General features: G+C 39.2%; 1 protein-coding gene across 2 annotated transcripts in view; it reads right to left on the bottom strand.

The window, feature by feature from the left end:
* FAM53A (family with sequence similarity 53 member A) overlaps positions 1–13,332 on the bottom strand; it is a 71,701-nt gene that overhangs the window by 51,152 nt on the left and 7,217 nt on the right. The gene's annotated exons all lie outside the window — the stretch shown is intronic.

Below are 13,332 nucleotides of genomic sequence, written 5' to 3'. Positions count from 1 at the left end.
AAAGTCAGAAAAATTCTTGCATATATCATAATTAGTATTGTAATAACACAACTCATATTTGGACTATTCCTTCATGCAAACTGATGGCCTGGCATTTCAGATTACACATCTCTATTCATGAAAGAATACTCCTATTTGAGGTTTCACTGATTAAAACTTCAGAAAGGAGATAAGACTCAATGGCAAAGATCAGAGTATCATTTGGCTTTTTCCTGCTATTGAACTGATTCTACCCAGGAGTTTGATCCAAGGCAGATGGAAAGCTTTCCCAAATTTTAACTAATGAAGCCCAAGCCAGGTGTATTAGAACAGCATACGACACAGGCAGATACCCACCATACTGTTCTGCATATTTGACACTATTTAGCATTTTTTACCATGGTTTTTCATCACTAACACCTTCTTAAGAAGGAAAGTGGAGCAGTGGGTAACAAACACTATACCCACTTCCCAAACCTTCAGCTACTTTTAATACCCTGCCCTGGGGTTTTTTTCAGGTTTGTTTTTTGTTTTTTTAGGTTACAAAATTGTCAGCAAACACCAGATCTCCTAACCAAGACAGATTCCCATACACATAAAAGTATCACAGACAACAACTTCGATATCTTTATTCTATGAGCAGTCATCTAAATCAAAAGCACTAGGTTCATCAGCTACATAAAAAATCCTCTACATTCCTCCCCCCACCAGTGATCTGCATTAACCATTCTCAATTATTTAAGCTGGTCAAACATATTCAGGGACCACTTATGGAAAATAAAGTGGGAAGAGATCCTCACAGACGTATTTCCAAATTTAAACATGAGGCTTTGGGAAGGAACATTGATGCTGCTAGGACCACAAGTTTACTTACATTTTCTAGTTTTAACATCTACAGTTCAAAAAAAAAGGCAGGAAATTATTTTCAAATAATGTTTCCATAAAATATTGCCTCTTCCATACTACTAATTAGCTGTTTAAATAACCAGTAGTAGCAAGGAAAAAAAGCAACTTGAGGCTATGAGTCAAGTTAAACCCACTAAAAACTAAGATATTAATAATCACAATAGTGATGTCAGACTATCTTTTAAACCTGTTGCCTTTAAGTACTCCTCTAATATGATTTTCATATGCTAACCATGCTCTACTTTACCTTCGCAGCAGTCTGCTGCACAGCAGCCTCCTTCAGCCTGAGAGCTGTCCCACAAATACAACTTCTACCCAACTTTTGGCCCTGTTCTTATATCTACTTTTTCTTTTGCTGTAAGATAACATGCTTAGAAATGCTCTTCCACCACAAATAATGCTACCCAGATAGCTGGAAATTCAACTGGTCTGTTTTTACCACATATGTTCTGTCTTTCAGGAAATCACACAACTTGAAATATTTACATCTTGTTCTGAAATTACACCAGGTCAAATATCAAAAAAACCTCCAAGTTCATACACTCACTGGTAAAAGCTGCACATACACTGTTCAATGTGAGCAGTCAGAGCAGAGCGTGGTTCATGAAATACTGAAGCTAACTTTGAGGGCAAGCATGTGAACACAGCAGTATCTAGAGCAGCACAATCAAACACTGCTGTGTCCCTTTTAAACCTGGCGGAGTTCAAGTAAATCTGGAAATTCGGAATACAAGTCACACGGAAGGCTGACTGGAAGTCTGAACTTGCTCCTTTACAGATTGAAAACATACTGAAGAGCTTCATAACTGGTGCAAAGACTTTCAGATCTATGTTAGGGATTACTATTTCCACAAGTAAGAGGCTACTACTAAGAATCAGCTGAAAAGTTCAGCAGATGCTTCATTACTTCTGTTTGAAGGGCTGTAGAAGAATTTGTGGGTTTTTTCCCCTCAAGGAAAAAAAAAAAATCAAAATTCAATAAAACTAACATTCCACTGCAATTTTAAGTCAGCTTAATACAAGCTAAAATAAGGAGAGACTACACAGAATGATATTAGACTTTAGTTAATGAACCAGCTGAATCAAAGGATAAAGGGAAAGCAAATGAAATCACAGAAGCATGGCACTTTCAGAATCATGCTGAATTGTAGTTATCCACACTCATAAATCCTACCAGCTACTGAAAGTAATACTTGGGCACTGCAGCCACTCAGGCCCTTTGTGACAGCATGGAACCCAATCAGTTCTGAAACACAGGCAGTGTGGAAAATCCCCCACAAAAAGTTTCATTTTAGCAACTCACACTTACCAATCATAATTTTTCAAATGGAGACATGCTCCACTGACAAAGATTTTATTTTTAAGTAGGGGGAGGGATGAAAAGGTACTGTTGTTGGCCAGAAAAGCCTTCACCCATCTGCTCCCACTTTCTACTGCTCCCCCTCCTGAGTAAATTCCATGTCTCAATATGAAGCACAACCCTAATAGCAGGGGTTGTAGTTCAGATCAGAAGCATGCTTTGGAAGTGAATTCCCTTCTCATCTTTCTTAAATGTTCTTGATCTGTACATTGGCATTAACTGTTTTACACTAGAAATCTGTTCTTATTGGGCAGGCCTTGTTAAAGACAACACAATGAATGTTTAAGTGGTCAAAACGTCACCAACACTTCTACCACTGAAATGTCACCATCACACACCTACCAATGAAAGGCATTCTAGGTTGCAGTTTGATGTACCTCAGCTGCCATCACAACTGCCAACACATTGTCTTCTCTGGCTATTTGTGGCCCACAGCAGAGTGCCAGCACAAGTGTTTCTGCTCATCACAGAACTAGATCAGGGAATTTTTATAGCTGGATAAAACCAAAACACTTCCTTTTGTTTCTGGGAAATGTTGTTTTCCAGCTGGATCAGCTCCCCAGCCTGGTTTGCCGTGAACTGGACACAAATGCTTGTGTGGGTGCATTGCAGGATGCTGACACTGCTTGTCCAAGTACCTGTCCAATTACAGCGTCAGAAAAAGAAAGAAATACACCACACAAGAAAGCCAGTTGACATCAGCATTTCCTACAGTGAGCCAGGCAGATTTTTCTTTCATTAGAAATTAGGCATCTCCTCCTCAAGCACAGTTTGAGCACATTTCACTCCCATCTTCCTTTTCCAATTTGTACTTCTTTGACTGGTCAAACTTACCAGCTCAAAGGGATCTGAAATCACTCCTGCAGGCTCAGAACCTTAACTCAGTGACCAGCCTCCTGGTTCACGCTGGTTGAGCTATTTATACTCCCCAAAGAATTGCTTCCCTCATCTTTGCTAATTAATATTGGCTGACAGGACACAAGAGATTCTTCAGAGTGACTCTAGCTTCACTCAACTGTTGTCATCTTAAAACTTTGTTATTACGCATTTATAGGCTTTTTGTCCCTCCACCTCCTAGAGGAAAGCTTCTCACTTGATTTTCCTACTTTTGAGGGTTTAGTTTACTTCAAGACTCTCTGCTATGGTATGTATTTAATGGATCCACAGAGAGAGTAAGCTGTTTACATACTTTTTCCACCATGGTATTTTTCTAGAGCTGGTTAAAGGCATCCAACTTCATTTTTCAGTCTCTCCTCATCATACTATTTATGCTTATCAGGCTGAATCCCTCTCAAACTGCTCAGCACTTCATACTAATTGGATTTTCAGTAATATGAACCATTTGACCATCCTTGTTAGGGCAACAAGGATGCTGCTGAATTTGCATGTTTTCAGCTGCCTCATGGCAGAGATCTTGGCACAATCCAGTCCTGCCCTGGAAGCACAGCCCACAGGTAACACACCTCTGTTGTCACCAAGTCTCCACAGGCAGCTGTGGAGCCAAGAACTACCAGTTCAAACAGGAACATCCTCTAAGCCTTGAGCTAGTAACAATTGCCCTTGGAGCTCCAAGTTGGATGGAGTCCTACGAGACTTTGGCCATCTTTCCCTTAGCACACCATTCTTTTTGGAGCCTGATTAGGTAGGATAGCAAGCAAGCTGAGACCTCCAAGATAAACACACACAACAAAAGATGTTACTCAGTCTCTGTCCTGGGAGAGACTTAATCTTCCTACAATTTCCTTGAGCTGGGGGGCAGAGGTGAGAGGTGGGGAGGAAGAGAAGCTATTTTTATTGTTGAAAGGTAGACTAATCAAAAGGAATAAATGGAATATAAAAATCAAACTCCAAATGCAAGCCAAAGCTAACATTCCTCACAGCTGGAGAATGAGCTGTGATGGAATCAGTATTACCATTGTCTATGTTCTTAAGTTCTTTTCTACTCATTCTGAAGGCTGAGAAAAGTAAAGATTCATTATTGTATCTCTATAGTACTACTAAAGGAGAGAGGGTTTATTTCTTTAAACGTTTAGCTACAAGTAGTAATGACTTGTAAAATCTCTGCCAAAATTAACAGTGAAGATAGAACAGAAGTGCTCATGTCATCAATTCTGTATCTTCTCGGTGACATCACTGGTGTCTTTTTTTGGGAAGACTACTAAAAATACAGATTATCCAACCTCCCAGTCAATTAAAGGATGTCAGAGGCTCATTCAATTTGACAAGCTACTTTCAAAGAGATGAAGAGTCCTGATGAAGAACACAAAGCCAATACAAAAAAAAAATCTCTCCTTGGCTCTAAGAAAGTAAGGCAGCCAGACTCATTTCCAACCCACTCCTCCTCCTCTACATCCTGCAGGACAAAATGTTCCAGCAACAGCTCATCTCAATGGGAAAATTTATATTTGTTTGAAACACTTCTAACAATTTCTTCTCTGTTTCTGGAAGTTCTATCTTGCATAAAGAAGAGATCACAAGATTTTTAGATGATTTCCCTGTAAGACAAATGTAGGCATTTCTTGGTGATCACAATTCCATTTTTTTCTGCCTATGGCACTAAAATTACCTGAGAGAACAGAGAGGGTTGCTTCTTCCGTTACTCCTCATTATTTCCTACTCTTTGCTCTATGTGCTACATGGAACCCTCATTACCAACAATCCCATACATGCACTTAGCCTGCTCCCAGCAGAAGAAAAGGATTAGCTGGAGTCAAAATTCCAATTCGGATAAGTAGGTCCTTTAAAATATTATCTCTGCTTCAGCAAGCCAAAGGAGCTAATCACTCCAGCAGTACTAATTCCAGATCTAGATGATTTTGCTACTAGACTCTAGATGAAAGGTGATGCGATTTTTCACCTCCTGGCACTTCCTGAAGCATCCAAGAAGCATTTCAAAATTGAAACATCACACAAAACTGATCAAGGTTTAAGAGAGCATTGTCTGTCTCATCTCACTTATGCTTGAAGCAACACTAAGTTGGAAGACCAGCTTTTCAAAAACTGCTAAGCTAAAAGTTTATGCTATGTGACAAAAGGCTACAAAATGTCTAGTTTCTTGCAATGCAAAATTCCAACTTCCAAAAGGGAAGAGAACATTCTATTTCTAAAAGTACACATTATTTACTACAGTGCTAAGAAGTTCACAGAGAGGCAAAGCATTCCTTACAACATAAGTCTATTATTAATAACTTTTAGCCCAGAAAAGTTCTTGGTAGTAGGCACTTAAAAGAGAATTATTTGGACTCTATCCTTTCTAGCACTAATCTGCAGTGTGGCTATTCTGCAAACTTTCCAAAATTACACATCAAGTTAAAAAAAAAAAAATCAGTTTAATTAGAAAGTTTCCTACAGCTATAAAGTTATCAATCAGTGTTTTGGGGGATTGGTACTAAAAGGGGACACCTCAATTTCCAAAAAATTATACTTCAGGAGTCCTCTCAATGCCCTTTATAGCACCCCTTTATTTTCTGAGGTTCTTTTACAAAGAGTTTTTAAACAGTGCATTAGAATAAGTTTCTGACCAAAAGTGACAAAGAGAGGAGAGTTTATAACCCTAGTCTGTATTCTGTAGAAACTGTTTCACAACTATCTAGAAAACTGTTTAAATTGTAGTTGTTCTCCCTGAAGAGTTCAGATGTGACAAAATAAAGGCTTAACATCACACTCTACACATTCTAGAACTCTGAACAAACAAACCAAAGAATCCAGTTCCAACATTTGCCATTTAGAGTTTCTCTAAAAGGACTGAAAACAGATTTCCTGAGCTACAGAACCTCTTCACTTTCTCCATGCAGTGCTTTCATAAGCCAGTTTTTATTAGAAGGAAACCTCAATATTATGAGGTGTTCAAGCTTCGATTCAGACTGACAACTCCAGCACAAAACTCCAAAAAGGGACAAGAAAAATAGGCTAGAAGGGATCCTTTACATCAACTGATGGCCACTGGAGACAAGTTTTTCAGATATTCCACAGGCTCTAGAAGCACAAGGAATATCAAGAGCTCAAAACTTTCTGCTGAAGAACATACATCACTTAATGAATGTCCAAGGCAGGACTACAGATCACCATTTTAAGGTCAAAACCTAGGATTTGGGTTGGTAATGTCTCCAGAGATAGATGAGAATAAATATTAGGTCCACTTACCTCAAATGCAGAAAATCACTCCTGAGCCCAGAATTTCACTGTTTTGACCCTAAAGCATCATCACTAAGACCAACTGGTCACTAAAGCAGCTGAGAAAAAATATAAACTGCTACTAAAATAAGGCTGCATCCTACACACTCACTTCTACTCCATCTCCCACGCTTCAGATGCAAGAGCTCCTAGGAGAAGGAAGGGAAGCCTCATCCATCACAACCTATGGATTCCACTTTACTTAAAACAGGCAGGTGATGTGTTGGAAAGAGGTTAAAGGTAATACTTTGGTATTACCTTTGATAGTATGGTTTCCCTTCCTTAGCTGTACAATTCACCCAGCTTGGCCGAGAAACATACAAAACAAAGGCCTAAAATAATTTAGTACATTTTGATTACACAAAATATTTTACACAATGAACTGCTGTCTGTAATAAATATACCACCTTTTACTTCTCAAGTGTCAGTGGTTTGGCTTTGGTTTTAAACCAAGATGAGAGTCTCCTTCCAGAAAGGAAAAAGGGTGGAGATAGGCAGTGTTAAACCTTTGTCACAGTTTATAAAGTACATGTCTCAAAGCAACAGAAGTGGTGAAGCAAGCTCAAGAGACTTTTTCCAGGTCATACCTAATAAAAGCAGGGAATATATCACTACAGAAAACTAGGGCTAAGAATTCAACTCAGCCAGAGGTTAAAGCATTTTTTATTGCCAACTTCTATCAGTAAGAAGTCAGTCTCTCAGGTTTAAACCTGTCTTTCACACCTGAAGACCACTAATACTCATATCACAGACAAGTCATCCTGCATCTTTTAAAGCATCTGTGTCAGATCAGACAACAGATTAGCTGCGCCTTGTGTCCGATGCTGTACAAAGATGCTGTTCCAAGCTGCTTATGTTACTTACGCTCTTTCCTAAAATAATCCACCACAATGACAGGCAAGGATTTCATTAATTTTGCTGAAGAATATTTACATCTGATCTGTTTGGAGTTCCATTTGAATGGGCCATCAGCTCTGGCCCACGACCAGTCATCTCCCTGCAATGTGAGAATTGGACTCTTTCTCCTCAGCCCTACTGCAGAAAACCCAAGGCTACAGTGTGATATTGAGGAACAGAAGCCTGATCTACTGAGGCTTGAACATATGAACACCAAGCCCTCGGCTTTTGCCATAATTATGAACTAAATGAGTTAACAGTCATTATTTCAAGACAACACTACTCAAACCAAGAGGTATTGCCTGTTTAAGCAATTCAGAACAAAACCTAGTGGGCAATCACCACTTTTTTACTGTAACTTTCAGTCTATACTACTAAAATCTCAAAGCTCAGGTCCTAGCAACAAATTAGTTTCACCCCCACATACTGCTTTTATAAATTATGCTATTTAAAACCAATTGAAGTATTTACTTCATAGACAAAGCCTCCAGCAAGATACAAAATTCAGACTCATAGTAATTTATACTGATAATATTAGTGTTTGGAGAAATCTACCTACCTAGCAGACTTTCACTAAAGTAAATGATCCAGACTGTACAAGACCCATGAGATTTCATTTTTCTACTAAGGCTTGAGGAATAAAAAAAAATTGATCAAGATTAACCAGCCCTACTACTGAGATATTTGCTTCACTCCACCAGTTCAAAAAGCCAGAGGAAGAAAAATAAAAATAATGAGTAGTATCACCTACTTTATCTCAGTGTCTGCCCTTAAAACTGAGAAGTAAAACAGGCACATATGCATACTTTAAAAATACCCAGGGTTGAAAAAATACCACTGACCCTCAACTCATGTGGCAGTGACAACGACTACCCCATGCACATCCGGCTTCCCTGTAATAGAATGGAATAATATCAGCACTGAAGTACTGTTCTATTACCAAAGCCTATGGGCTTGGAGCTGAGGGATTATACAAATCTCTTCCATACATCCTGCTCCCAAAACACACACAGCTAATAAACCTCCTCCTGTTTGCCTTCAGGTTCATTCGGAGGAGTTTCAGACATCTGGTTGGCTTGTTTAAAATAAAAAGCCCAACTAGTAGGTTTGTTTTTATGATCCCAAGTGTGAAATGTTCTTGCTGGAGGCCTTAGGCCAGGTGAAAACCACTTACGTAAAGATACTACTTCATGGCATTTCAGGGATCTAATGAGCTATATAATCTGCACACAGGGAATACTCCCTTCATCAGCTTGCATACAACTATGGAAATTAAAAATGAGGAACCTAAGGTAGTCCAAATATTTTTCAGTAAATAGTACAGCTGGTGAACTGCAGATAGCACTAAATTTAGAACTCAAGTTCTGAGCAGCATTCTGTAAATATCCATACATCTCAATGCTTACAGCAACATGAAGCACACTTCTCCAAGCTTTACTGTCCTAATTTTTCATACTATGAGTAATATTTCCTTCCCATGACAAAGTATTATCCCCAATTTAGCAGTTTAAGAAGAGTGTATCTTTGCTCAAAATTGTAACTCTCCAGAAGATCATTGTGCAACTATACTGAATGAGCATATATATGTGTATATACTTATTTTAGCAGTTCACAAGTACACTGTTTACATGTTTTCATATAAAACCCTAGAGTATAAAGAAAGCAAATTACAGGAGACGTTTGCACAACAGTAAAATTCTATGCAGGCTTGCACAAAGTGGTTAAAGCTTGCTGCTACATTATCTGTGTGGAAAGAGCATGGAAATGCATTGAACAGATATGAAATATGGTGTGTAGCTGACAACCAAATTCCATCTTGTGGCCCAAACTTGTTCTCTATCATGGCTCACCATCTGTAATTTGTTACTGAAAAAACCTTAATTCATCTGGCAGGAGACACCACCTCAAGAGGTGGCACAAAAAGATGGCAAGTTCTGCAGCACCAGATCCATTAGAATTCAGAAAATAAAACCCAAGTACCACACAGTTTTCAAATAGTAAAAATTTTGTTTTAAATAAAGACGTCTTGGTATCACACTACAAGTACCAAAACTGAATGGTAGTATGAAGAATTTCTTGTTGTTCCTATCAAGTTAATTATTTGTTGGTTTCCAGCTTCTGTTTTGCACACACCATGAGCTTTGGAATGGTGAAGCCTCTGAAGGGATCTGCATTACATATAATCTGCTCTACATGTGAGCCCTCAGTCAACAAATGCCCCAAGTATGAGCATACCACAAATTAAAGTCCATTAAAATAATGGAATGAAATACGAAGACAAAAGCAGTACACATCAATACTGTGTGTGCTTTCACCATTCAATTCAAACATTACTTCAAGTGTCACCAGGGACATCCCTTTTGCCAGACCTATTAAAGGTACTTCAATAAAAATTAGTTCAGTTGAGCTATGCAGCTCTTACTAGTTCACTAGACTATTTCAGAAGCCAGATAACTACTTTGTCTCTATGCAGTCAGCCTTCAGCAGCACAATGAACAGCTGGATTCAGGAAACACTGTGTTAGAGGTCAAGACACGAACCAAGGGGTACACACTGCAGTAGGTATTTCGAAAAAGCGTTTGTAACAATTACATCAACTAAAAGAAATCCCATGAGACAAAGTTACAGCACATAAGAGAACAGAAAAAAAGGTGAACTACTTTAGCACATTAGTATGATTGTTTTTTCTTTAAATACTGGAAGATCACCTTTGCTTGATGGAAAAGCTTAATATATTCTGTGTACTACCTCAACACTATCTGAGGTTCAACAACTCATTGCTTCTACAAGCAAATTCTGTGGAAAGATTTACTTGTCAAAGGGGATTTACAGAAGTCACCAGAACTCCAGACTACAAAGCTTACTTGCAGACTGGGCTACAAATGTAATGTAATGTAAAGCCATGCCCCTGTATGGGAAGCAAACGGGCACAAGGTGCCAATTAGCACACAAGTACTGTAGACCACACTTCAATCAGTATAAGCCAAAATTACTATTTTATTTGAGCACAAAAATGCCAGGTGAAAAATGAGGACTGAGGAAGGCCTTTACTTTTAATCTTCCTGACTGGGACAGAAATTTAGCAGTTTTTGAATGGCAGCAGGTAGTCACTTGGCAAGTTCAGCACAGAATATTCACAGACAGCAACTGTGCAAGGGAGGACATGACCAAGAGTGTTTGGAAAGGAAATGGGACCTCCCACTTGGTTAGTTACCTCTACAGACTACAGCATTCTGACAAGATCAACTTTGGTAATCAAGCTGAAGGACAAAACAGTACAGTCAATGAAGTCAACAGTAAGAGAGATGCAAGTGCATCCTTTTAGCTCTTCACCTGAAAACTCAAGTCTTTCAAAAAAATCTTTCAGTGCTGACAAAAAGTGTTAGTTAATTTAAGCTTCCTTTAAAAATAAGCCTCTGAAATGACATCTGGGTTCCTGGCATCTTCACACATGCAAAGGTTAAGCACACTCTAGTCTGCATAAAGCAGTAACATCTTTTCTGCTGAAGATCTGAAGAAAACCACTGCATTAGGGGAAGTCGCTGGCTGAACACCTGGACCCAAGAAGTACTGAAGTGATAAACAAGCTTTTGACAGCTGCAGCCTTTTCTGCAGGTGCAACAGGCATTTACTTCATTGCAGTTTGGTTCAGTTCAACAGCTAGTTTAGAACTCAGAACTAGGTTTGGTTTTATTTGATCAGCTTGAGCTCCAGCAAGAAAAGGGCAAAGGGAAGGTCCCCCCAAACTAGTTCCAAAGTTTAAGACTTTGTATTTAACAGGACTATAAAGTTTAATCTCAAGGATACATAGCATTTTGCAATGTTAGTAAAATTTGAGTATCACACTTAATACAGAAAAACCTGCCACAACCATGAACACACTGTGAAAGAACTTTTCTGAACACAGCTCCCCCATAACACTGTTTAATGTTGTAATACTTACAAACAACTATTAATAACAAAGTACACTCAGCACACATTTCACCAGCCACATCTGCCTTTAGCTTCCCAATACCAGGTGATGCTGCCTTACTGTTCTGGTAACATTTTGTGGGTTCAGAGTGGTCACTGAGGCAATCCCATCTAACAAACATTCAATATCTTTAGGATTATCAGAGTTTCTAAACCTCTGCTCAATTTAACATTGCAGCATGATTTCAAAGGCTATCTGTCCATCTCCTTAGAGCATTTGTGGAAAGAATGGTTGGAAGATTAATTATTCCAGCTTGTAACCAGGCACAATAAAACTTTTAACTACACTCAAATACATCTGTGTGATGAGAATAAACTGCTACACGTGCAGGGACTATAAATAAGGCAATGATAAGCAAGTCTAAGGGAATTACTGAATGGCAGAAGTGTAAAGAAAGTTTACAGGGAGAGGTGCTAGAGAAGAAACAACAAATAGCACTCACAGAACTATGTCAAACAACCCCAACAGAGACAGGGCTCAGAGAAATCCACTTCTATGCAGCACAAGATTCATTATGTGCATCGAGTTCAACTAGGGAGATGATGCAAGAACTAAGATTTCAAAGAGAGAAAATTGCACCTATAGAGATGTCAACAAATACTTACAAATACAAATCCAAGAAAAATACTCTAAAGAAAAGCTGTTCCAAATAGCGGAGCTTATCCTTCAACACGTAGCCTGCAATGCAAGAGCAATTTCATCTCAAGAATGAATAGCTTCAAAGAACCCTAACTACAGATGACTTCAGCCACCCTGTAACACCTGGAGTTATTTGCAAGGTACTAGATTTAGGCTTTTATGTGATATATTTAAATACAGACAGAAACAGGACATGGTTGGGGGGGTTGGGTTTTTTTTAAGAAAAAAAAAGGTTTGGACATCAGTTTGAAGTTAGGCCTGTCTTTGTTCCATGCCTGCCTTCAAAAAAAGGTCAAAATTCATGTCACTGGTCACCAATTCCCCCACATTCAAGTAGAGCCTCTGGGAAGAGTGGGAACCTTTTGTGAGCACTAAACAGCTACAAAGAGGTGTGCAGCACCCACCTGGCTCACTGGGACATCAGTGTAACGGGGTTTAGGGACAGGGAGGAACCTGTGATCTCACATACCTACATTTTACAGATTTCTGCTGCTGGGAGGTAAGCAAAGGCTCTACAGCAAATGCAATCCTTGGTGGACAATCATAGAGAGCAGTTCCCAGTGATGTGTGGGAGAACACACAGAGCAGGAACCCAGCTCAGTTCCATTTCTGCGCTTCCCGTGATCTGCTGCTGGCAGAGGAGGTTTATTATATGTAGGAGAACAGCAGGAAGGACTGCAAGACAGCCTTAAAATTCTGCATAACTTTGACAAGTTGGAAAAATGTTCTGCAAGTAATAGGATACAAGTGAGTTCTGAAAGGCACGCTCAGGCAGGATTAAATGAACAAACAGGAAGGCAAGTTCTTCAGAAGAAAGCTGTGAGCTAGGTGGGATCAACAGGCTGACCTTGAAATGAGTGTTAAGCTGGTGTAAAAAAGTCAAATGTATGGAGATGCATAAACGGGAATATCAGCTCCAGGGCACATGAAGCCATTTTTTCACTCCACTCAGCACAGTCTCAGCTGCAGTACAGACTTGGGCTTTGAGCAGCACACTTGAAGCTCAATGGGAACTAACTTAAGCGAACAACAAGAATGGTTAGGGCTGAAAAAAACTATGACCTCTCAGGAAGACCTGAATACAAAAGTTTTATTTAGGACAAAAGTATCACAAGGGTGGAGGGCAAACAGATGGGGAAACAGGAACATTGCAAAGAACAGTTCAAATATTTTTGAAAGATTACTTACTACAGGGGAAGGAATAGCTGCCCCTTATGTCCAGGGAATTAGGCAATAAGCTTGACCTGCAGTAAGGAACATGTCTGGTTTCATATTCAGAACAAGTTTTAATGCTGAGGACAGCAAAGCACTGGACTAAGTAGAAAGAAGAGCTGCTCAGGCTTCTGTTATGAATCACATTAGATGTGTAATACCAGTATGGGGCAGGAGACTCACAACCAGCCGA

The sequence above is a fragment of the Coloeus monedula genome, assembly GCF_965178545.1.
Source record: "Coloeus monedula genome assembly, chromosome: 5".
NCBI lineage: Eukaryota > Metazoa > Chordata > Aves > Passeriformes > Corvidae > Coloeus > Coloeus monedula.
Note: the sequence above shows the minus strand (reverse complement) of the source record. Positions and strands in the feature narration are given on the sequence as shown.